We start from the raw sequence: 22,831 nt of genomic DNA, 5'->3' as shown, positions 1-22,831 counted from the left end.
ATGTTTGGCATCCATTTTACTGTGTGTGCGAGTCAGAGAGAGAGAGGCATCAGTCCCTGGGGCCTTACAGTGTAAGTGAATGTGCTGTGGGTCTTTGCCAAGGTCAGGGCATACTGGGCACACCTCCGTCTGCCTACAGGGGCAGGCTCAGAATGTTCCTCCTCTGAGTCACTATGTGCCTGTGGAGGCCTTGTCAATGGTGGGGGGCTGTGTGGCCCTTCCCCATTTTGTTCCTGCTCCAGCTGTTTCCACAGGATCATATTGTGTAGCATGACACATACTATGAACATATGTGTACATGTGGCTGGAGAGTACTGCAAGGCTCCACCGGATATGTCAAGGCAGCTCTATAACTATCCTGGTTTGTGCGTGTGCCTCATTATGGCATTCTTGTGTGGGTGTGTGTGCATTTCTGGTGGGTGCCATCATCCATGGCTCCAGTGCGTAGCCAGCATCCCCCACTAAATGGCCATATGGGTTGTCTCCCCAGCAAACTACTGATACATCTGTGAGGAATGCCAGATGTGGGAATCAAGATAGCTTCCAGGGCAGCCAGCACACACATTCATGATAATGCCCTGGTCATCGCACATGACCTGACAGTTGATGGAGTGGAACCCCTTGTGGTTTATGTAGACCCTACCCCAGTCACCAGGTGGTGCTTTGATTTGGATGCGCATGCAGTCTATGGCACCCAGTACCTCTGGGTAGTCTTCTACATGGTGGAAGAGATGCATATTGTAGGTCCTCTCCTCACTGGTGGTGGGGAATGTAATGTGCTCCTCGGCATGTGGTCGCATGTCATCCAGGAACTGGTGGAGTATCCTGGATGCAGATACCTGTGAGACCTCCATGATATCCCCAGTTGGTCTTTGGAAAGTTCCTGTAGCTAGTATTCTTAAAGCTACACATAGCCTGGTATCCACTGGGATGGGTTCCCCTCTGTTTGTTCTGGATGTGAGGTGAGGCCACCACAGCTCCATAATTTGCTGCAGTATCTCCCTGTCCATCCTGTAGCACTCTACTATCTCCAGATCATGTAGCCCCTGGTAGGTTACCCTGGGCCTGAACACTTTTCTCTTCCTCACAAGTCTGGGGCAGTTGTCAGCATTGCCCTCTTCACCACTCTCAGCCTCTTGCACATACTGAAGTATGACAGTAACAGCAGCCCCTAGCATTTTGTTAGTTTTGCCAGGTATAATTTCCCCATCTGTGTACACCGGTGGTGTAGAGTTTGTGGGAAAAACCAGACTGAAAGGTGTTTGCATAGTTTATAGTGGTGTGCTGCAGATACTGCCTGTGTGATAGGCTGAGTATGACACATTTCACCTGCCAGCTCTTTTACTTGTATTTGAGTGCCTCTATTCTGCCATTTCTCTTTTTTTCTCGTTCCAATTCCCATTACGTTGTTTTTTTTTTAATTTTGTGGTTTAAATCTCAGTGCACGCCATGCACACCCATTTAGGCAAGATACACAAGGCTCTACAGCCTCAGACACACCCCTTGCTTATAATCACAGTGCTGCCATTTCCTGTTTTCTTTTTTTTTTTTGTTTAATACCCGGTGCACACCACGCACAACCCTGTAGGCAGTGTAAACAAAGCTATACAGCCTGAGACACTCCCCCTGGCTTAGCTGGGCTTAGCTAAGCACAAACCCAATCAACAGTGCTCCAATGTGCTTACAGCAAGCATGACACACACCTTTTTCATGTTAGTTGCTCCTCCTACCTACACAATTATGTTCTAGCACCTACATGGTTAGGTGCAGGTTTTGGACGTTGAATATTTTGTGATTCAATAACATTCCCCTCATTTGCATACCCCACTGCTTTAGCCCATAGATACTGCACTGACATGGACCCTTTTCTCTTGACAACCACTGTCTCCTGGTATTGTTTTGATTCTGCATGCCATATAATATTATGCTAAAATGCAGATTTCCCTTAAAGTTGTTTTTTCACAGTGTTGTTTTTATTTTCAGCACAATCGTCTTTGCACACCACTGCCCTATGCTTAAACGGCCAAGATATTATTTTTTATTAAAATTATACATTTATTCATGCTGGTGGCCATATATCTGGCCATTGGCATGCCTAGAGTTGTGAATACATGCTTTTATTTGCGCTGTTATGCCTCCGTTTTCTTTTTTGTAGAAATATGTTCAGTTAGTAACTGAGTACATTTCTGCACTGACACTGTTCCTGCATGGAGACCTGGCAGCTTCCTTAACCACTAATTCACCTCATTTGCATGGTTTTCACCAGCAAATGAGGTGGTTAGCATGCCACATGGTCTTCCATGCAGGAACAGTGTAGACAGGCTCATGCACATCGGATCAGCTGTTTGCTGAATTGCTTGGCGGCTGAACTCCGTGCAGGAGCTGCTACACTTTTCCTGCAAGGAGTTTTAGTGTTCATGAATCCTGGGGAATGATATACAGCAATCCAAAGAATGCCTATGGATGATAGGTTTGAAGTTTAAATTAACCCTTTGCTTAAACCAATTTTACTCAAGTCTTTAAAATTCTCATTTATGAAATACAGAAAGCAATCATAAGCTGCAAAGCCCAACCAAATTTGAATGTGCAACTGCAGATCAAACTTCTTAATGATGTTTTTGAGAAAATCCATTCTTTTTTGTAACATGACAAAATATCCATAATAATTAGATCAGGCAAAACTTATGATGTCACATTTTAAGAAATAATATTTTATATTATTAAGGATTTGTTTATGGATGTAGTAAAAACTTTGATTAATGTGTAGCATTTCAAGATGCTGACATCTTGGGTTAGAGATGTACCTTAATTTTCTTCCATTTAGAGTAATTTTCAAAGAGTATACCTGTTAAACTTAGAAAAGATAATAGCATAGGATGCCATAAAGAACAGAACGAACTTCTCATTTATGTTTGAGATCATATTATTATGCACCTAGTGCTATTATAATTGCAAAAATATACCCACATTTACCTGCCAGCCATTGCCAATACATAATTTATTTTACTTTTTATTTATATCTCATTTGTTTACCAGAAAAGTCCAACTTGGAACTAAGCCAATTTTCAGCAGAGACCTGGAGAGAAATGCTCTAGATGCATGTCTTTGAAATGTGGGAGAAATCCAGAGCACCCAGAGGAAACCCACACAAATGCAGGGAGGACATGCAGAGTCCACACAGAAGGCACTCCAAGAATCAAACCGGAGCACCTGTTGCTATGAGCCGACTCTGCCACTGCACCATCTAGTAACATAATTAGACATAGACATAATGGCTGCCTTGATATTCACTACTTCTAAAACTTATCACAACTCTAATAATCTTTAGCCACATTTTGGCTCTGTACAGATCTGACAAAGTACAGTTTTGTACCTACCATAAATGTAGATGTCCGATAGGTATGCATCTGCAGTCATAACAAATGGGTTGTCCTGCCTCAGGCAGCCCTTCGGTCAGCCCGATTCCAAAGTCTGGGTCTGGCCTCGGCTGATGTCACACTTCACCCGACGTCATAGCTGCTGGGGTATAAAGGCATCAGCCGACACCATTTTCCTCAGTGTTTCTTGCCCCAGATGCCAGGTGCCCTCTAGGAAGGCTAAATTTGGAGAAATGCAGATAATGCCAAACAGTAGAAAGAAATATATATATACATAATATACATACAAACAAATACACCATAATAGATTCCCCCAGCTAGCTAAAAGAGGGGTAAGTACCCTAGGAATACCACAGAGGGGAAGGAGGGTGGGTAATCCTGACTGCAGATGCATACCTATCGGACATCTACATTTATGGTCGGTACAAAACTGTACTATGTCCTTCAAGGATGCATCTGCAGTCATAATAAATGGGTAGAATACCATAGCCAAACTGGGGGAGGAGGCACTAAGATAATGATGGTGTAGTTAAGATCCCTTGTAAAACAGCAGTTGCAAAACCTGCTCGGGATCTGGAGTATAAAGGAAGATTATAATGCTTGGCAAATGTATGCATGGAGCTCCAACTAGCAGCTTCTAAAATGTCTTTGGTAGCCACTCCTCGTAGGAAAGCTGTAGTGGTGGCTGTAGCTCTTGTGGAGTGAGGCCTGATATTTTCAGGAGTTGTCTTTCCATGAAATGAGTAGCAGAATCGAATGCAATTTCCTATCCATTTTGAGATTGTCTGTTTTGAAATTGCTTTTCCTTGCACTCCTGTTGCATATGCTACCAGAAGCTGGTCAGTTTTTCTGCTGGCCTTGGTTCTGTCCAGATAGTAGCGCAGTTGTCTGTGTACATCCAAGGTGTGTAGTAGTTTCCCCCCCCTGTTCTCTGGGTTGGGGAAGAATGTAGGTAAATGTATGGCTTGGTTCAAGGATACCCTGGATACCACCTTTGACATAAAAGTAGGATTGGTTCTCAGAGATACTCTATCCTGATGGAAGATAAGGAAAGGCTGCACGGCCATTAATGCCTGTAACTCAGATACCCTTCTTGCTGAAGTGATTGCTAGCAGGAAGGCAGTTTTCCAAGATAAGAACTGTAAGTCTGCTGTTGCTGCTGGTTCAAAAGGGGGAAGTGTTAATTTTTCTAGCACAAAATTGAGATCCCATGCAGGCAAAGGTGGTTTCCTTGGAGGCTTTACATTTTTGATCCCTCTCAAAAATTGTCTGAGGAGAGGATGAGAGAAGACCATGATCCATGTTGTACTCTGCTGAAATTGCTGATGCATGTATCTTAATGGAAGAATAGGACAGGCCATTGTGGAACAGTTCTGCTAAGTATTCCAGGATGTGTGCTAGGTTTGCTAGTGTGACACTTTCTCCCTTTTCTGCACTCCAAATGAGAAATCTTTTCCATTTGGCTGAATATGTTTTCCTTGTGAAGGGTCTGCGAGCCTCCAGGATAATGTCCTTAACCCTCTGAGATAAATCAAGTTGGTTTTGTTTTATGCAATTTTCCAAGCAGTTAGCTGCAGTGTTTTTAAGTTTGGATGCAGGGTCTTGTAATTGTTCTGTGTTAGAAGTAAAGGACATAGAGGTAGATGCCATGAATGCGTCCGAGACATGCTTCTCAGTAGCGGGTACCAATGTTGCCTTGGCCAGTCTGGAGCTATCAGAATTACCTTTGGCTGTTCCTCTCTGATCTTCAGTAGAACTTTGTACATCAAAGGAAGAGGTGGAAAGGCATATACTGTCAGGTCCTTCCAGCTGAAAGAAAGGGAGTCCACCCTCCAGGCAAGTGGGTGGTATACTCTTGAGCAGAATTTCTTCAGTTGGTGGTTGTGTGGGGAGGCAAACAGGTCTATCTCTGGCATTCCCCATTTCTTTGTTATGGTTTTGAAAATATTTGGATGCAGCATCCATTCATGAGCATCCGTGGTAGTCCTGCTTAAGCTGTCTGCTAGTGAATTCTCTTTTCCTGGTACAAATCTGGCCTGCAGTTGGATGTTGAGATTCAGGGCCAAGTTCCACAGGTCCATTGCCGTCCGGCATAGAGGGTATGAATGTGTGCCTCCCTGTTTGTTGATGTACCACATGACTGTGGTATTGTCCATCCTTATCAGCAGATGTCCTTGCTGGATGAATGGTCTGAATGCCTCGATTGCATGTTTCACTGCCAGCATCTCCTTTAGATTTATGTGTAGATTCAGCTGGTCTTGTGACCATAGACCTTGGATACACTTGTCTTCCATGTGTGCCCCCCAGCCTAGGTCTGAGGTGTCCGTGGTGATGGTCTGCCTTGGATGTGGTTTGTGGAAAGGCAATCCTCTGTTTATCTGACAGGCCTGAGCCCACCACAGGAATTCTTTTTTCAGACATGGAATGATTGGTATCTGGGCTTCTAGACTGTGTCTGTGTTGAGACCATACATTCCTTAGGTACCATTGTAACTTTCTCATATGCAGCCTGGCATGTGGGATCAATATTATGCAGGATGCCATGTAACCCAGGGCCTGCAGGACTTTCCTTGCAGTAAGCTGAGTTTGTCTTGTTAATGCCATGAAATAGACTGGTAGTTGCTTTTGTTTTTCCTCTGTGAGAAAAGCCATCTGAGTTATTGTGTCCAGTTCTGCACCCCAAAATGTTATCCTTTGGGATGGCACTAGTCTTGATTTTTGTATGTTGACTGTGTATCCCAAGGCTTTCAGCAGTTGTATGACATTGGCCAAATCCTTTATTAATTTTGTCTTGTTGTCCGCTTGTATTAGGCAGTCATCCAGGTATGGGTTGATTTGAATTCCCTGAAGCCTGCAATGAGCAATTACTGATGCCAGGCATTTCGTGAATACTCTGGGTGCAGTAGATAAGCCAAAGGGCAATGCTGAGAATTGATAATGCTCTGATCCTGCAAGAAATCTGAGGTGTCTTCTGCATTCTGGTCATATAGGGACGTGCAGGTATGCCTCCTTGAGATCTAGAGTCACCAGCCAAGACTCCTTGCCCAACATGGGAAGAAGTTGCTGTAGGGTCAGCATTTTGAATTTTGGAACAATGAGGTATGTGTTCAGTGCGGACAAATCGAGAATAGGCCTCCATTGATTTTCTTTTCTTGGTACAAGGAATAGTCTGGAGTAAAATCCTTGGCCTTGTTCCATAGATGGTACCTTTTCTATTGCTGTCATCCTTAGTAAACTGATGATTTGTTTTAGATCCTCTGATTTCTGGCTTGGTGGAAGGTTTGGCATTCCTCTCTTTTTTGGTAGAGTGTGGAAGTGAAACCTGTAGCCCTTGTCTATTGTTTGTAAAGCCCATTTGTCTCCTGTAATACAATGCCAATTTCTTGAGAATAAGACTAGCTTTCCACCCAAGGGTGCTTCCAGTTGTTCCCTGGTAGGCGGAATCAGAGCCAAGTCATTGTGTCTGTCCTGTAGAAGTGGTTGCAGTCGCAGCTGTGGCGGCACTTCTTTGGTTGGCAGGTTGACACTGACGACCCCTGTAGGCACCCCTAGATTGACCTCTGCCTCTTGGGCGTCTATTTCTGCCTCTCTGTGCTCTGGAGGTGTCTGGAAAGGACCAATTCTTTGAAGGCCAATTTCTGCTAAACCTCTGAGGTTGGACCTGCAAAAAATCCTTGACTGTTTGGACAGATTTTGCTTTTTCTTCCACTTTCTTTAGAACCTCCTGTGCAGGGGAGCCAAACAAACTTTGTTTCTCCATAGGGGCATCCAGGAGTTTAGACTTAACATGGTCTGGTAAGGATTGTTCTTTTAACCAGGCATGCCTTCGAATCACTGCTCCAGTCATAGCTGATCTAAATGAAGCCTCCAGTGCATCATAGCCACATTTTAAGAAATGATTACTGACCTGCTGAGAATTGTGTACCAAATCCTGAAGGGACTTACGGTCTAAAGGTTCAGGAGAGGCCAGCTTTTTATTCAGATGATCTAACAAAAATTCCTGTTACTGTATCATGTGAAATTGACAGTTTAAAGCCCTGGCAGAACGAGTAGCAGATGTATAAACATTTTTACCCCATCTCTCTAATGCTCTAGATTCTCTTTCAGATGGTAGTGGTTTTTGGCAGAGGCAGCTGCAACACTTTTAGGGCCCTGAGAAATGGTTTCTGGGTCTGCAGCATGAGCCTTATACAAGTGGTAGTGAGAATCCGGGACCCTGTAGTATCTGTCAGGCTTTGCAGGGGCCGGGGGAAGAGAATCAGGGGCAGTACTGGCATCATTGTATGCATCATCAACAACTGATAGTACAGGTGGAATGGCTAAAGGCCTATGCTGTGGTAAGTGTAAAAAAGTCCTTAGCCTTTTCCTAGAATCAGAAAAATCCTGACCCTGCCATTGGAAGTGTTCCCTCATTGAGTGTAGGGTTTCCCCAAAAGAAAATTCTTCTGGAGGTGAGGCAGAAGGAATGGAGTCTTCTGCATCAGAATCCTCATAAGGTGAGTACGGGCCTTCCTGATGGTCCGATACATCTGAACCATCCGAGGAGTAGTCAGAGGACAGAGGTTCAGGGGGTTCAGTCCTAGGCCTCTTTTCAGTTGGGGGTTGTGAGGCCCTGTCTAGGTGAGGATGGGTTCCCCTGATCAGAGAAATAAGGTCCTCAGCAAGGCTGAGAATCTAGGAACTTGAGGTAGGCCTGTGAGAGGGAGCTTTTGAAGGTAAGGCCTTGGAAAGTTTGGCTGCTTTAGCCCTGGAAAAGGCCTTGATAGACATAGAAGCAGGGGGTCTAGCTGCCCCACGTGCAGGAGTAGAGATGTCCAACGGAATAGTGTCAGCCAACTCTTGTGTGCCTGCTACTTCAGCAGGAATTTCTGTAGCCGACTCAGCCATGGCCTGTGTGGCTTCGGTTATCGGAGGCATGCTTTCGGCCGAAGGGAGAACCGAGGTCTCGGTTTCAGCCGAATCCAAGACACTCGCGGTAGGCCTAACCGTGGTTTCAGCCGAAACCGCGGGCCGCGAGTGTCGGTCCTTTTCTTTGCGTTTTTTAGCTAAATGTGTAGTCGGAGTCTCCGAAGGCATTTTATATGCAAAAGTGGAGCCAAAAAACTCTTGTGCAAACTCCGACCGACGTCTAAGAGTCCGTCGGTTGAAGGAAGCACAGGCTAAACAAGCTGATACGTCGTGGTCTGGGCCTAAGCAAGGAAGGCAGTAAGAGTGGAAATCCTTATGAGGTATTTGTTTCCCACAAGTTAAACAATTATTTACTTTGTCTGACATCGGCTGAGGCAAGAAAGAGTCCCCAACGGGGTACATAGCTTTTTAGAAGTCTTCGGTACGCTGAAATCTCTGGATCTGACCGACCCGCACTTGCGAACAGCTTCTGCTTCGGGCACCGTGTGGCAAGAAAGACTGAGGAAAATGGCGTCGGCTGATGCCTTTATACCCCAGCAGCTATGACGTCGGGTGAAGTGTGACATCAGCCGAGGCCAGACCCAGACTTTGGAATCGGGCCGACTGAAGGGCTGCCTGAGGCAGGACAACCCATTTGTTATGACTGCAGATGCATCCTTGAAGGACATCATAAAGGATCCATCCCTGTCTGAGATGCTACTGACTCAAACTCAAAAGTCCATCTGGCTACAGGTTCAGCTTAGGGTTTTATGCAGATTTTCATAATAAAACTGTGTTTTTATCCTACAAGACTTGCTTAAGGAGAATATTTTTATTCAACAAGACTTGCTCAAGGAGAACATTTTTCAAAGAATTATTTGGTATAGCAAGTTTCTGCTTGGTATATGTTCCCAGGACTTTTGTGTGCATTTTATGCAGCTTTGGATGGCTCTGTTCAAGAAGAGGGTAGGAAAAGGGAGGATATTGCAATCCACATATTAGGGTCCCTAAGATAAAAGAAAAATAAGGCATCATAATACACTGAATTTTAATCCATCCATCCATAACCCCTTTTTCCCATTTTTGCACATGGGGTTGAGGGTGTTACTTCAACAGTGATAATCAACTAGAGCAAAGGTTTACATCACTGGGTGGTTAGCCCTGTCATGGTGGCTCTTCCACACAACACACTCACACCTAATGGCAACTTTTGAGTATCCAGTCCACCTAATGCATGTCTTTGGAATGTTTGAGAAAACCAAAGCATCTGGAGGAAACTCACGGAAACACAGCCAGAGCATGCAGACTCCACACAGAAGGCACCCCAACTGAGAACTGGACCTGGGAACATCTTACTGTGTGGCAATAACACTACCTGCTATGCCACTGTGCCACTCTTATGGTTTACTCACAGTAATAAGCATCAGAGAATAGCACATGGAATCACATGTACACCTATACATATCACTGCATGATAAACTTTCTAGGCTCATGCTTCTCAACTGTCCCTGACACTGCAGAACATCTGTGAGTTTCCCTCATATTTTGCCCTGTCTCTTATAAAATGTTTGATTTTCTTGTAAATCACTGAGGTTTACAGTTAGTCAACGATGGCAGATATAGTGTTTCATACTTCTTATTGTTCTGAAAATGTACGGCGATGCAAAACATGTTGTTTTATTAACTTTGAAGTGAATTAGTGTAATATTTGAAAAATATGCCTGAGTTTGGACCTTTGCCCTGCCCCACCTCCAGTATTTATTACTCGTACAGAGCTAAGTAAAAAAATATCAAAGATATGTTTGGAGTGGATAGGAATATAGTATAACTTATCAAAAATATTCCAGATCCTATATCGATGATGGAGGTATTTTCTTTTTTAAGACAGGTTGATTACACAAACTGTGGGACTGGGACAAAAAAATGCATACCATCTCAGATGGGTCAGAGAATTATATGATAAAGTCAGTAGACCTCAAAGCACTCCTGCTACATATATTACTGTCTGGGAAAAACCTTTAGAGAAAAATAGTTAATAAAGACATATGAAATCATTTCCTGTTTATTGTAGGGCTGTATTAGGAAGTACAGTACAATCCCATTCTTTGTACAATAATGTGATGCTCAGAATCAACTGCGATGGACAGTAAGGCAACACATGACATATCTAATTATGACTTTTTATAAAAAAATGTAGTCACCACGTCTGTTTATGAGGACTGCATTAGAATCTATACAAACACCCAAAACAATACTGTACCTTTTATCAACTAACAAGTGAAATTAATTTTGCATGATTATGCACTTATTTTCATGGCCCATTATTACTTCAGGAGAGAGACAGAATACTCTCATATGAAGAAAAAAAAAGTTGTTCAAGAGTTTAGAAGAGATCCTAAACAAAATGCTAGCATCATCCAGATGTCTGTATTTAATTCCCTTGACTCAGATAAGCTCCTTTCTTTCTTTCTTTCTTTCTTTCTTTTTTTCTTTTACGTTTTTATTGGACTTTCAATTTGTAAAATAACCACAACTGAAAAAAGTCAACTAAATGTCTTGCACAAAAGAAAAAAAAAACAATTGCTTACAGGAGTGTCCATTAATCATCAAGTCATTCAAGTTATTATACATTACATTAAATCTAAAATTGAGTTATTTTTTCTTGTCAAGCAGATATCCAAGTTTTGTCTATGCATTGTAGCAAGAGGTAATCCTTTTTGTTCTTGACTTAATTGCAATGATTTCCAGGTAACAGACTTCAGATGCAATAAAATTCTTTGAAGGAGGGTGTAGTTTTGTTCTTCCAATTCTGAGTTATAACCTTTCTCATTATAGATAGTATAGACCACAAAATGTGATATTTCATTTTTAACACATATAGGAATAGGAGTATTAAAAAGGATTAGTGATTTAGATAAAATAAAAATGTATCTCCAAAAAAGTCTGTAAAAAGAGATTAATGTTATTCCAATATGGTATTAAGACAGTACTGTCAAAAAACATGCGTTGCCAATCCACTTTAAGTTCTTGTTTACATCCCCAACAAACTTGCATTTGCTTGAACATGAATTCAATTTTATGTGGTGTGAAGAAAGATCTATGAAAAACATTCTAAGTAAAGAGATTCCATCTAAGAGATGAAGTTGTATGTTTAGAAATTATTAGAAATATATTTTTTATCTTCTCTCAGAGGTCTATTATTAATTTGGGTAAAATAGCTGCAATAATTGTCATTGCAACTTTTTGTTTTTCTCCTCCTAACTCTATATAATTAAGATAAAAGACCCTGTTCCAATGTGCTTTGTTGCATTAAGAATACTAGATACTCAAGTAATTTTGGGATATGATCGCTTACTTTGGATGCATTAACTTAATTTCCCCTTCTACATGTTGTCTGCAGGACTGTACATCTAGCCACATGTCTTTTATCTAAATTATATTTGTTCTTAATATAATCAACAGAATGTAGCTTTTCATCTTTCTTTAATTGAAAACAATACAGCAGATTTCTCTCTTTAAATGTGATCATTGTTTCTAACTTTGAGGTGGAGATGTTATTTTGGGTATATGCCATAGGAAATAAAAGGAAGATCTATGCTTTACATGCCAGGTTTCTATATATATATAACATTTTAAAACTGTTTAATATGGTAGAAATTAAATAGAAGTCACTTCTTTGGTGACTTTTTCCTGTAATGTAATCATTTAATAACCAATGTAGTCCTTTATATGGTATTAGATAATTATTAGAATATCTATTATGTTTAGAGTTTATAAAAATATTTCCTAAAAACTCTTTCTACCTAACTGTGTAAGTGTTATTAAACCAAAGAAATGTTGTTTTTATAATTGATGATAATGAATGTAATTCTAGATCTGGTAGCCCTATTCCTCCTGCTGCCCATTCTCCCATACAATGGTTTAAAGCAATTCTTGGTTTATTGGGATACCGGAGAAATCTTAAAATGAATTTATTAAATTATTTAATACAACCTTTTGTGGGGTTAATGTTAGTGATTGTATAATATATAAGATTTTTGGTAAGATAATCATTTTGATTATAGATAACTTCTCTTCCATAGTGAAGAAAATTTTATTCCATTTGTCTATTAGATTATTTATATTGTTTATACTGTTAGTACAGTTATAATTTATTATATTTTTAATGTTATATGTTATAATAATTCTTAAATAATCCATTTTTTTCTCTTTGACAATATATTAATTAATTAATTTATTTTTGATTCTATTCTTATTTGTATTTATAGGTAGAATTTGTGTTTTGTCATTGTTAAATTTTAATCCAGATTTTCTTTGAAATATGTCCATTGCTAAGAAAACTGCAGATAAGGGAATTGTCATTGTCATTTAATGTCAGTAGGATGTCATCAGCAAACAGTTGAATTTTAGAGTATAAATTCATTTATGTTAATACCTTTTATACCTATATTTTATCTGAGAAAATTAGCAAATAGTTCCATAATTTGGGTAAAAAGAAGAAGAAGTGAAAGAGGACATCTTTGTTTAGTTTCTTTCATAATTTGTATAGAATCAGAAGTAAAAGTACCTATTTTGACATATGCAAAACAATCATTATAAAGAAGATTATTATGTGAAGTTACTTGAGAAATTATATTCTTCTAAAACCAGCAAAAGATATTTCCAGTTTACTGAGTCAAATGCATGAATATGATCAAGACTTATTAATGTTAGGTGCTATTTTGTTTCATTTGCAGAGTCAATTATTGTGATTATTCTTTTAATATTATCATAAGTATTTCTGTTTAAGATAAAGCCAGTTTGATCTTCATCAATCATGGAGGATATAATATATTTTCATCTATTAGCATGAATTGCCATGAACTATTTATAATCTACATTTAAAAGTGAAATCACCCTGTATGAAGAGCATTCAGTAGGATTTTGTCAGTTTTTTTTTTTAAATTGGAGAGGTAAGGGTATATTTCCAGAAAGGAGGAACTTTAGCTAGGTCCTTGACTATAGAAAAAAAAACTTGTGTAGTATGTCTAGGGCTTCTTTGGGTAACAACTTATACAGTTCACATACAATCCCATCATTACCCAGTGCATTATTAGTTCAGAAATTTGAGTTTGAAGTTCAGATATAGAGATCATTTTATCAATTAATTTCATTTGGTCATCAGATAGTTTGGTTGTTATATTTTTAATAAATATTTTAATTACTTCTTCTGCATCTATTAACATATTATAATGATTGATTTTATTATAATAATCTCTGAATTCCTTTACAATGTCTTCTATTTCTGTTATTTTCTTTTCTTCCTGTGTGAGTACACTACTTTTATGTGATTGGACTCATTGAGTAATTTTGTTTATGTGGCTAAATTTTACATATATCTTGGGTTAATAGAGAAGTTAATAATCTTAAAACTTCTCAAGGATAATTTTAGTTTTATGGTTTACAATTTCCAATTACTTGTTGTTTAGCTTATTAATCTCTTCTATATTGTTATTTTTACTTGTCTGATTTTCTAATTTTAACTTAACATGCTTTTCTTGTATTTCATGTAATTCTTTGTCCCATTTTTTTAACAACCAATTTGTGACTCTACCAAAAAGATATGCATTTAGTACATCCATAAATAAATTTTTGAAGTATCTTCTATATTACTAATTTCTAGAAAGGAAAGGATTTCTTTAATAAAAAAGTCCCGGAATTCCTTTAAACAAGTTATATATATATTGGTAATATTCTGATTTCAACATTATTATTAGATTTCAAAACAGCTCAAAGGTAATTTCATTGTGATCTGAAAGCACAGGTTACGGTTTTGACTTTCCCTTGTATATTAGTCAGGTTTTTAGAGACATAAACTCTTCTGTGTCTATGGGAACAATGGGTAAAAATAATGAATTCAGTTCTGAAAATTAATTTATGTCTCTAAGGTGAAATAATTCAGTAAATTTTAACAATGCCTTTGCAGATGCCTGTAATTTAGGATACCCTTTACTTTTAGTGCTGATTTTAAATATAGAAAGAATATAATAGAAAATAACTGGAAGATATTACTGTCTGATGACAGGATGAAAAATATAGTAGGTGATGTGCCAAACTTCAGCTATAAGAGAAACTGTAACTTAAAGAGTCTGTTATGTTATAGACCAGGACCTGGTGGTAAGAATAACCTAGTAAATTATATAGTTGCAAATTAGGTACATATTCATGTAAAAGATGTAAGACATGCAGTTATATTAAGACTGATAATGTGTTTGAGCATCCTGTTACTAAAATGATATGTAAGTGTTCACACTATGTATGCTGTCCTACTAAAAATGTGATTTATATAGCAACCTGTTCAGATTGCACTTCTTTTTATGTTGGTAAAACCAATAGAATGTTAAAGGAATGTATTTTACAGCATATGGATGATATATGGAGAGATGTGCAAAGACTTGCAGTAGCTCAACACATTAATGAATATCCACAGCATGATTTTAAATTTATGGCTTTGGATATTTACACTCCTGCACCTAGAGGTGGTGATATAAAGAATGCCACAGAAGTTAAAGAAACCCACCGGATAGCTGGTTTGACAACTGATGTTCCACCAGGCTTAAATGGTTTTATACCTTTAAAACCTATTTTAAAGGTTAGAAAATGTTAATTGGTTAAAGGTTTTAATTAATGTAATTGGTTTTTCAAGTGTATTTACATGCAGACTTATTTTATATTTTTGTATTGATCTGATGAAGGAGGCATCTCTGAAAGTGCTTATCTGTTTACTGCTTATTGTTTATTAAATATATGTGCTTTGCCATGGTTGTCCCATTGTTGTTTCTCAAGTATTTTAGCTTGCTTTTTTCTACATTGGGACTGATTTTCTCCTTGTTGCTGTTTGCCTACTTTATATAAAAGTATACATGTACTTCTCATACATTATGACACTCTGTTAGTAAAGAACTGCTTAGTAATCACCATGTGAACATTAACACTGGAAGGTTTGATTAGACATAAAATAGTTACTATTGTGGACACTTGAAAAAAGCTAAAACATATAATTATCATTAAACATTTGCTTTTAAAATCCCTCTTACCCCTCATTGAGTCTAACACTCCTTGCTTGAATAGTGTAACTATCCAAGCAAACACATCTATCCAACACACTGACAAAAAAGTCTGCTCTACTACAATCAAATATAATGCCATTAACAGTAAAATAAAGATAAACCTGTATCCTATACAAAGTTGTTAATGTATAATAATAGAACAATTACTTCACATCTTAACTTATTTAACATGTACATTCTCCAGTTTTATGTGTTCATTAAGGTGTTAAAGTAAGACATGCTTACATCTCTTATTATTGTTCCCTAGCTATACATAGTTTTAAAATTCATCAACTAATAGTATAAAATATGAAAGACTGCTGCACAACAATTTAAAATGTTTTGTGGCATGTCCCACCATAAGACCAATGTATTTTCAGGCCCTTCTCTTCCCTCTTTGCAAGATTATATTAAAGTAAATGAATACTTGTTCTAAAATGTTTAAACAATATTTAATTATTTGTTTATATTAAGTGGTTTATCACTGTAAATTAAAGTGCCTTATGTTATTTCTGTCAAGTACAAAGTTTACTGCTTCTTTTGCTTTATGTATGAGACAAAATTTTGAGTGTACTGACAATATACTAATATCATGTACATCAATCTTCTAATAATGAAGCTCTGAACATTTTATATTTATATACTATATATATATATATATATATATATATATATATATATATATATATATATGTATATATATATATATATATATATATATATATATATATATATATATATACCTTTTACCATTTATTGACAACTACTACTAAACTTCATATGTTTTCTTTCAAATATATTTACTTATAAATGTATTTAAAGGTATTTCATACTATATTTAACATTGTAATTGTTTCCCCTTCTTCAATGCCAGTTTCTATGTTTAACTATTGTTGCAGTGAAATTTGAAATAATGCATATTTAAAAGGTTCTGCCTTTTATTCAAATTAACCTTCTAAAGCTGCCTGTCAAACAGAGTCTCTGAACATGAACAGCCCTGTTCTCTTGTTTAGTGGGAATTCCAACTGAACTCTAGCTGTTTACCAGAAAAAGCTTCATGTGTTCTAAATGAAGCAAAAAAAAAAAAAGCTCAAGCTATGGAGAGAGGGGATTCATATCCAACTACCACAGAAGCACCTTGCATAGGAACAACCCATTAGTCACAACAATTTCCATATCTTTCATATTGTACCTGAACATTTCATCTATGAAAAGAGACTATTTCAAAGCAATTTAAAACTTACAATATATCCACTGTTAAACAACATCAAACACACATCCATAGCAACTGCAATCAACCCCTCCCCCAACTTAACACATCACAAACCATTCTACTAAATAGGCCAGTAATATATTATCTAAATCTATGCACTAGGAAGACAGGCAACATTTAGGTTTTACTATTAGTTTTAGTGAAACAGCTTTTCTAATGTTACCATAGTTAATAATCACACATAGTTAATAATCTGTCATTTCTTTTAGTATACCATTTAAGTAATAGTTTTAATTTAACACTGTTAACGTATTTTTCTTTTTATAAAAATAATGCATGAGATGTCACTCACAGTGTGTGTTTCCCTTTAGTAGGCAATTGCAGTTTATATGAATTAAATAACTTCAAATTCAGTCATGTGTTACACTGCAGCCATTTTCTACTTCAAATATAAAATATGCATTAGTTCCTGAGTAAGCAATTCTGTATGCAACCATTCAGATCATACACAAGTATAAATGCTGTATGCTTCATTTAAAGGAAACTAATAATATTTTGTCATGACTTATTAAAAATTATTCTTAATTATCTGTAAATTAGACAAGCATAAGACAGGGAAAAAAAAGGAATTCAATTACCTTACATAAGTAAACTGCTTGTTGATTTTCTGATTCCTATTTCTGTTAGATTTGAGCATGTTGTCAACCCATGTTTTGCTAGTAAAGATATGTAAAGTAAAACTAAGCTTGTTTACATAAAAAGAAAAAAAGCATCCTTGACATTTAGTTATTTTCTTTGTAAATAAAGAAAAAGGAAAGCTCTTAGTTTTTCCTGTATTTTATTTTCTTTTTCTCATTTATCTTATATTCATTTGTCTCCATTTGTCTTTTTAAGGATATAATGGACCAGTCCATATTCTCTGTTCAAAAATGTTGTTAGTTTGTAGATATGACAATGCAAGGTTAGAAAGAAAAATCTTCAGCCTGGTTGAGAACAGAAAATTTTATTTCTAAATAATAATAACTCAATTAAGTGAATTGCAATAAACATTGGCGTCCTAAAGGATTATACAAAAAAATCTTAAAATTCAAGTATTTTACTGTCAAAATCTGTGAGAGAAAATGTCTTCACTGTATTCTGCAGTGCCATGAGTTATACAAAGGAAGCATGTCAAGACTCTGTGTTCAAAAAAGAGCTTCAGTCATTACTGACTAATATTCAAGAATTATCTACAAAAATAGATTCGACACTAAAATAGATGACTGCAAATGGAACAAATTAATGAAGCTCTGCAATTGCAATTGCAGAGAAACCAGATTTTTGGCATTGAAGACTCCTTGAATGACATGGAAGGAAGACTAAATGAAGAGGAGAACAATACTGAATTCCTGTTAAAACAGAGCAACTCTTTACTAGCCAGAATAGATGACTTTGACAACAGGTCCCGTAGGAGCAACATTCGTCTATTTGTTCTACCAGAATGAACAGATGGTAACAATATGATTAATTTCTTTTCTATCTGGCTCCCTAAAACTTTAGATTTGCCTGAAGCTCTCTCTTTTCATCAGGCAGTCAAATGGAAAAACTCCATCTCCTCCTTCCTACCCACCCAAACAGGTGTACCACAGGGATCCATCCTGGGACCCATGCTCTTTAATATTTTTATTAATAACTTTCATTCTGCTATCCCTGATGCCAAAATTATTCAATACGCAGACAATTCAACCATAATCTGCTCTGCCACAAACAGCTCTGAACTGCTTCTCAAAACCCAAGCTGCCTTCTCAACCACTGAAAACTGGATGCATAAAAACCACCTCTCCCTTAATGCTAACAAATCCAAAATTCTCCTCTTCTCCCCCTAGAAACCCTTACTCCTTCAATAAAGATACTTTCAAAGTCCTTAGCAACTCTAAATCCACTATTGAAGTTGTTCCCTCTGCAAAACTCCTCGGTGTTACAGTTGACGAATTCCTAAAGTTCGACATACACATTCAACAAAATATTTAAAAAAACATCAAAAACTAGGCATGCTATACAGGAATAATCACTTTCTCTCTCTCACCACAAGGCACACTCTGGCCACTACCTACCTTTTACCCTCTTTACTTTATGGAGCCCCTCTCTTAACCAACTTGTCATACTCCAGCAGCTCCAAACTAGAAAGCTGCTATAACAAAATCTCTAAATTTGCGTCAAACTGTAAAAACACCACCCATCATTGCCTTTCCCTTCAATCCCTAAATTGGCTAGAACTACCAAACTACCTAACCTATCTGCAGCTCACAACAGCACACAAACTTATATTTCAGCCATCTAACTTTCCTGCTCTAGCTAATATCCTTCCTCCCTACACCCCTAAGAGATCTCTCAGATCTGAACATCAAAATCTGATTGATATCTACAAACCTAAAAGTCCTGCTGGCCAGCTTCTCCTCTCCTTCACTATCGGTAAGGCTTGGAACTCTCTCCCTTCCTCTCTAAGAACAATATCAAGCACTGAAAATTTCAAAACTCTGCTTTTCAAACATCTGTCCACTAAGTGGAAATGCACCTGCTTTCACCCTACCTAAAACTATTCAAAAACTCACAAATATCCTACCTAGAGTGTAAAAAGGTGAGGCTGCCCTTTAGTCCACCCCAATCTAAAAACTATCCAAGTACATATTCATACCACATGGAGTGCTCCATTGCACTCAAAATGTCCCAAAGACTTATCTTCATACTGCTTCATGTAAATATTGTAAATAGATTTCTTAACTCTCTTCTCTATGTGCTTATATAATGCATTTTCTCAAACTACTCTATAAGAATACCTTTACAAATGTATAACCTTCTAAGAATGTACTCATGTGCTCAAATAATGCTTTGTCTTAAATTACCCTATAAGAACAGCTTATGATTGTATAACCTTTTAGAATAACCTTAGTGAAGTAGTATTTGACTTTGTTGCAATAATGAATGTTTCTATTGTACAAACTGATCACCTCAATGTATCATTCATATTTTATATTTCTGTATTTTGTATTTGTACATCTGGAGCTTTTCTCCCCGGGCCTCCACTGAAAACGGGTCTCAGGGCCCAGTGGACTTCCCCGGTAATCAAACTGGAAATAAATAAATAAATATTGAGAGAGCACACAGATCTCTGGTTAATCCTGCATCAAAGTCCAGTATTTCCCTGTTGTCCATCGTGGTTAAATTTATTTCATCCCAGGATAAAGAACTGGTACTCAAAACTGCCTGTGCTAAGTCACCACTTAAAGCAGAAGGAAATATTATTAATTTTGATAATGACTATTCAGCACCAGCTTCTACTTCCTTTGACTTTTGAAATGTAAATTTACTCTATAACGTTTTAGCTACTAATTGTATGTTTGTCCTTTAGTTAAGTCACATCTGTATACTTTGTCTAAGTTGTTATTGCTGCTGCTGCCTTGGCTTGGGTTCATATCTTTCAACCTCTTAGAACAAGAAATCTGAAAAAAAACATAAATAATGGGAGCAAAGGCCCAAAAATGGGGACTTTTTTTAATATTGCTCTTACAAACTTATAAAGTTGATAGAAAACATGTTTTGTATAAGCATGGATTTTCTGAAGACTATGAAGTCTGAAACTCAAATATCTGTCATTATTTTTTTACTTCAATTTTTATCAACTTGTCAATTATTTGCCAGAAAAACAGCTTTATGAAAAATGGACAATAAATATGAGGCAACAAATCTGGACATTCTGTGAAAATCTGTACAGTTGAGAGGCATGCAGATTGTGCCCAAAAATAGTCAATGAAATACATCACCAGTGTGGTTGACATACATTATAGACAAATACGTCTGGGTGCACAAATTAAAGAAAGATTTAAGAAAGAAAGAAACAAGTAAGTATATAAATAAAAAGCAGCATTCAATTAATATAGCAACTGCATTGCAATTTTTAGCTTGCATCTTGTTTAGTTAAAACAGACTCAAGTGTGGAAGTGCAATACAATTAAAATGGTTCAGTCCTTTATTTTGTGAAAATAATGGTATACAGTTTCTCTCAATCATATCCTTAGTACATTGATTGCATTGAGAATTGGAATACACAGACATATTCATCATCAGACTACAATAAATACAGTAATTGTTGGGTAACTACATAACTGATTATAATGAAACGGAAAACATGACATCACTGTCCGCTGTTTTACTAAACACAGCCTCATACCACCAGTACATTATGTGTGAAGCTATTAGGAAATGGAAATTACAGGATTGTGAAGGGTAAAACATTGTACTTGATGTGAGTGGGATCTGCAGACAGAGGTCTGTTTTATTGTTTCCCTACTACTCAAGTCTAAAGTCAGTGATGTTCCAACTAAGTTCCCTGATAGTGAACTCTCCTATTTCTGCTTGTCATAGAAAATTAGAGCCATTGTTTTTCCCTGTGTATGCTTGTGGTAATTCCTTTTCTCTTGAAATTATACAACCATGAAGCTACGATGCACAACTAAGGTGGGAGGTGGGTGTGATGTGCTGAAGGTGGTTTGAGTCATTTCATCAAACTAAAAGGTCTTTATTTGGTTGTTTCCTTCCTGTTGTACCTTTGTGATGTTTGTTGCTCAGAATGATATAGACATATCCAATTTTATATGATACAGAAATTACCAAAAAAGAAAAAAATATACTGGTGAGAAAAAATATCACTTAACTTCTAAGAGATGGTGGCATACCTCTCAACGGTCCAGATTTTTGCCTCATGTTTTGGACTGTTCCTCACAAAATTTTGGTTTTCAGGCAAATCACTTGTAAATCATTGAGAACTGAAGTCAGGAAATAATCACAGACTCTTGAGTTTCAGACTTCATATTCTTTAGAAAACTCATATTAATGCAAAATCTGTCATTCTATCAACTTTCTAAGTTTAAAATAAACACTGCAAAAATTATAACGAGTAAAAACTTAACAAAACTCAGTAACAGGATGGACTGAGCAGTTAAAAATGATTTCTTGATTCCACAATGATAAAATGATAATCACTTTAATCTATAACATTAGACTTCATCAGATAGTATACTAAAATTATATGACCATTATATACTCCCTGCTGGTCATGTGATCAAATTTAAAATCTTAAAGAAGCACAGTATCAATTTCATGCCCTAAGACACAATGTAACTATATAAGCATACTGCATCCTAAACATATGTGTTATACTGAATTGAAGCACTAGAATCATAACACAATTTAAATATTATGTATAATAAATATGGAAATACTATATAATCAATAAATACAAATTTATATAAATTATGAATTTATGAATATTTGAGCAAATGTAAAAGGATACAAAATAGGTAAACTGCTAAACTAAAGTATTTTCTAACTTTGTAAGAGCAATATGTAAACATTGTCCATAATTTTGGTCCTTTATCCCCCATTATATATGGCTCTGTCCAGACTTCTTGCACTTAAGAGGTTAAGAGGTATGGGTGGAGAAGTGATGGATAAGACATATTTTCAGTGAATGTCAGATATGAAATCTCACACAAAATCCTGAGTTATGCACAATAACTTTTTGTTTTAAAACAGAGAGCTGTCACCATTCCATGGGTTGAAAATGAAATCAGGCAAACCAAAAAAAGTAATTGTGACATGCACAGCTTCCCAGTTACTTTAAATAAATATCATATACATTGATATGGCTTGCTGATGGCTTTTTGTTATGTACCATGGAGCATAAAGGAATAATGACAATTCCAAATCCTTCTTCTATGCTGTTTATAGAAAACGCTAAATGTATCTGATTAAAATAACCGTAGTCATTTCACTTTGGATAAAAGTGTCTTAACTTCACTAAGGTGATTCATTTTATGCAAATGTGTAAAGCAAACACTGAAATATTCTGTAACAGGCGATGTATGAAATTATGCACATACCTCTCAACTCTCCTCAATTTTGCAGAACATCTCTTCTTATTGCTCTGAAAAAGCAAGCTGATGCAAAATCTGTTGTTATACTAATTTGTCAAGTGAATTAGAAAGCAAAATTTTATAAAATGTCCCCGACTTTGAGTCTTCATTCCCTTGCTTTTTTTTTTGCTCTGTCTAGAATTTTTGAGCAAAGAAGTTGAAAGGTATGATTATGCCAAATAATAGTTATTCAACTTCTCAACCTTCGTTACTTAATTTAAACATTTCCGAAGTCTGTCCCTATTTCTCAGTATTAAAACCTGCATATTTGGAGATGCAGTATTAGTAGTGTTGAAAGACAAAATGTAACGTTGTT

This window comes from Protopterus annectens, chromosome 2.part0 (genome assembly GCF_019279795.1).
Source record: "Protopterus annectens isolate FY-2018-M chromosome 2.part0, PAN1.0, whole genome shotgun sequence".
In the NCBI taxonomy this organism is placed as follows: Eukaryota; Metazoa; Chordata; order Ceratodontiformes; family Protopteridae; genus Protopterus; species Protopterus annectens.
Note: the sequence above shows the minus strand (reverse complement) of the source record.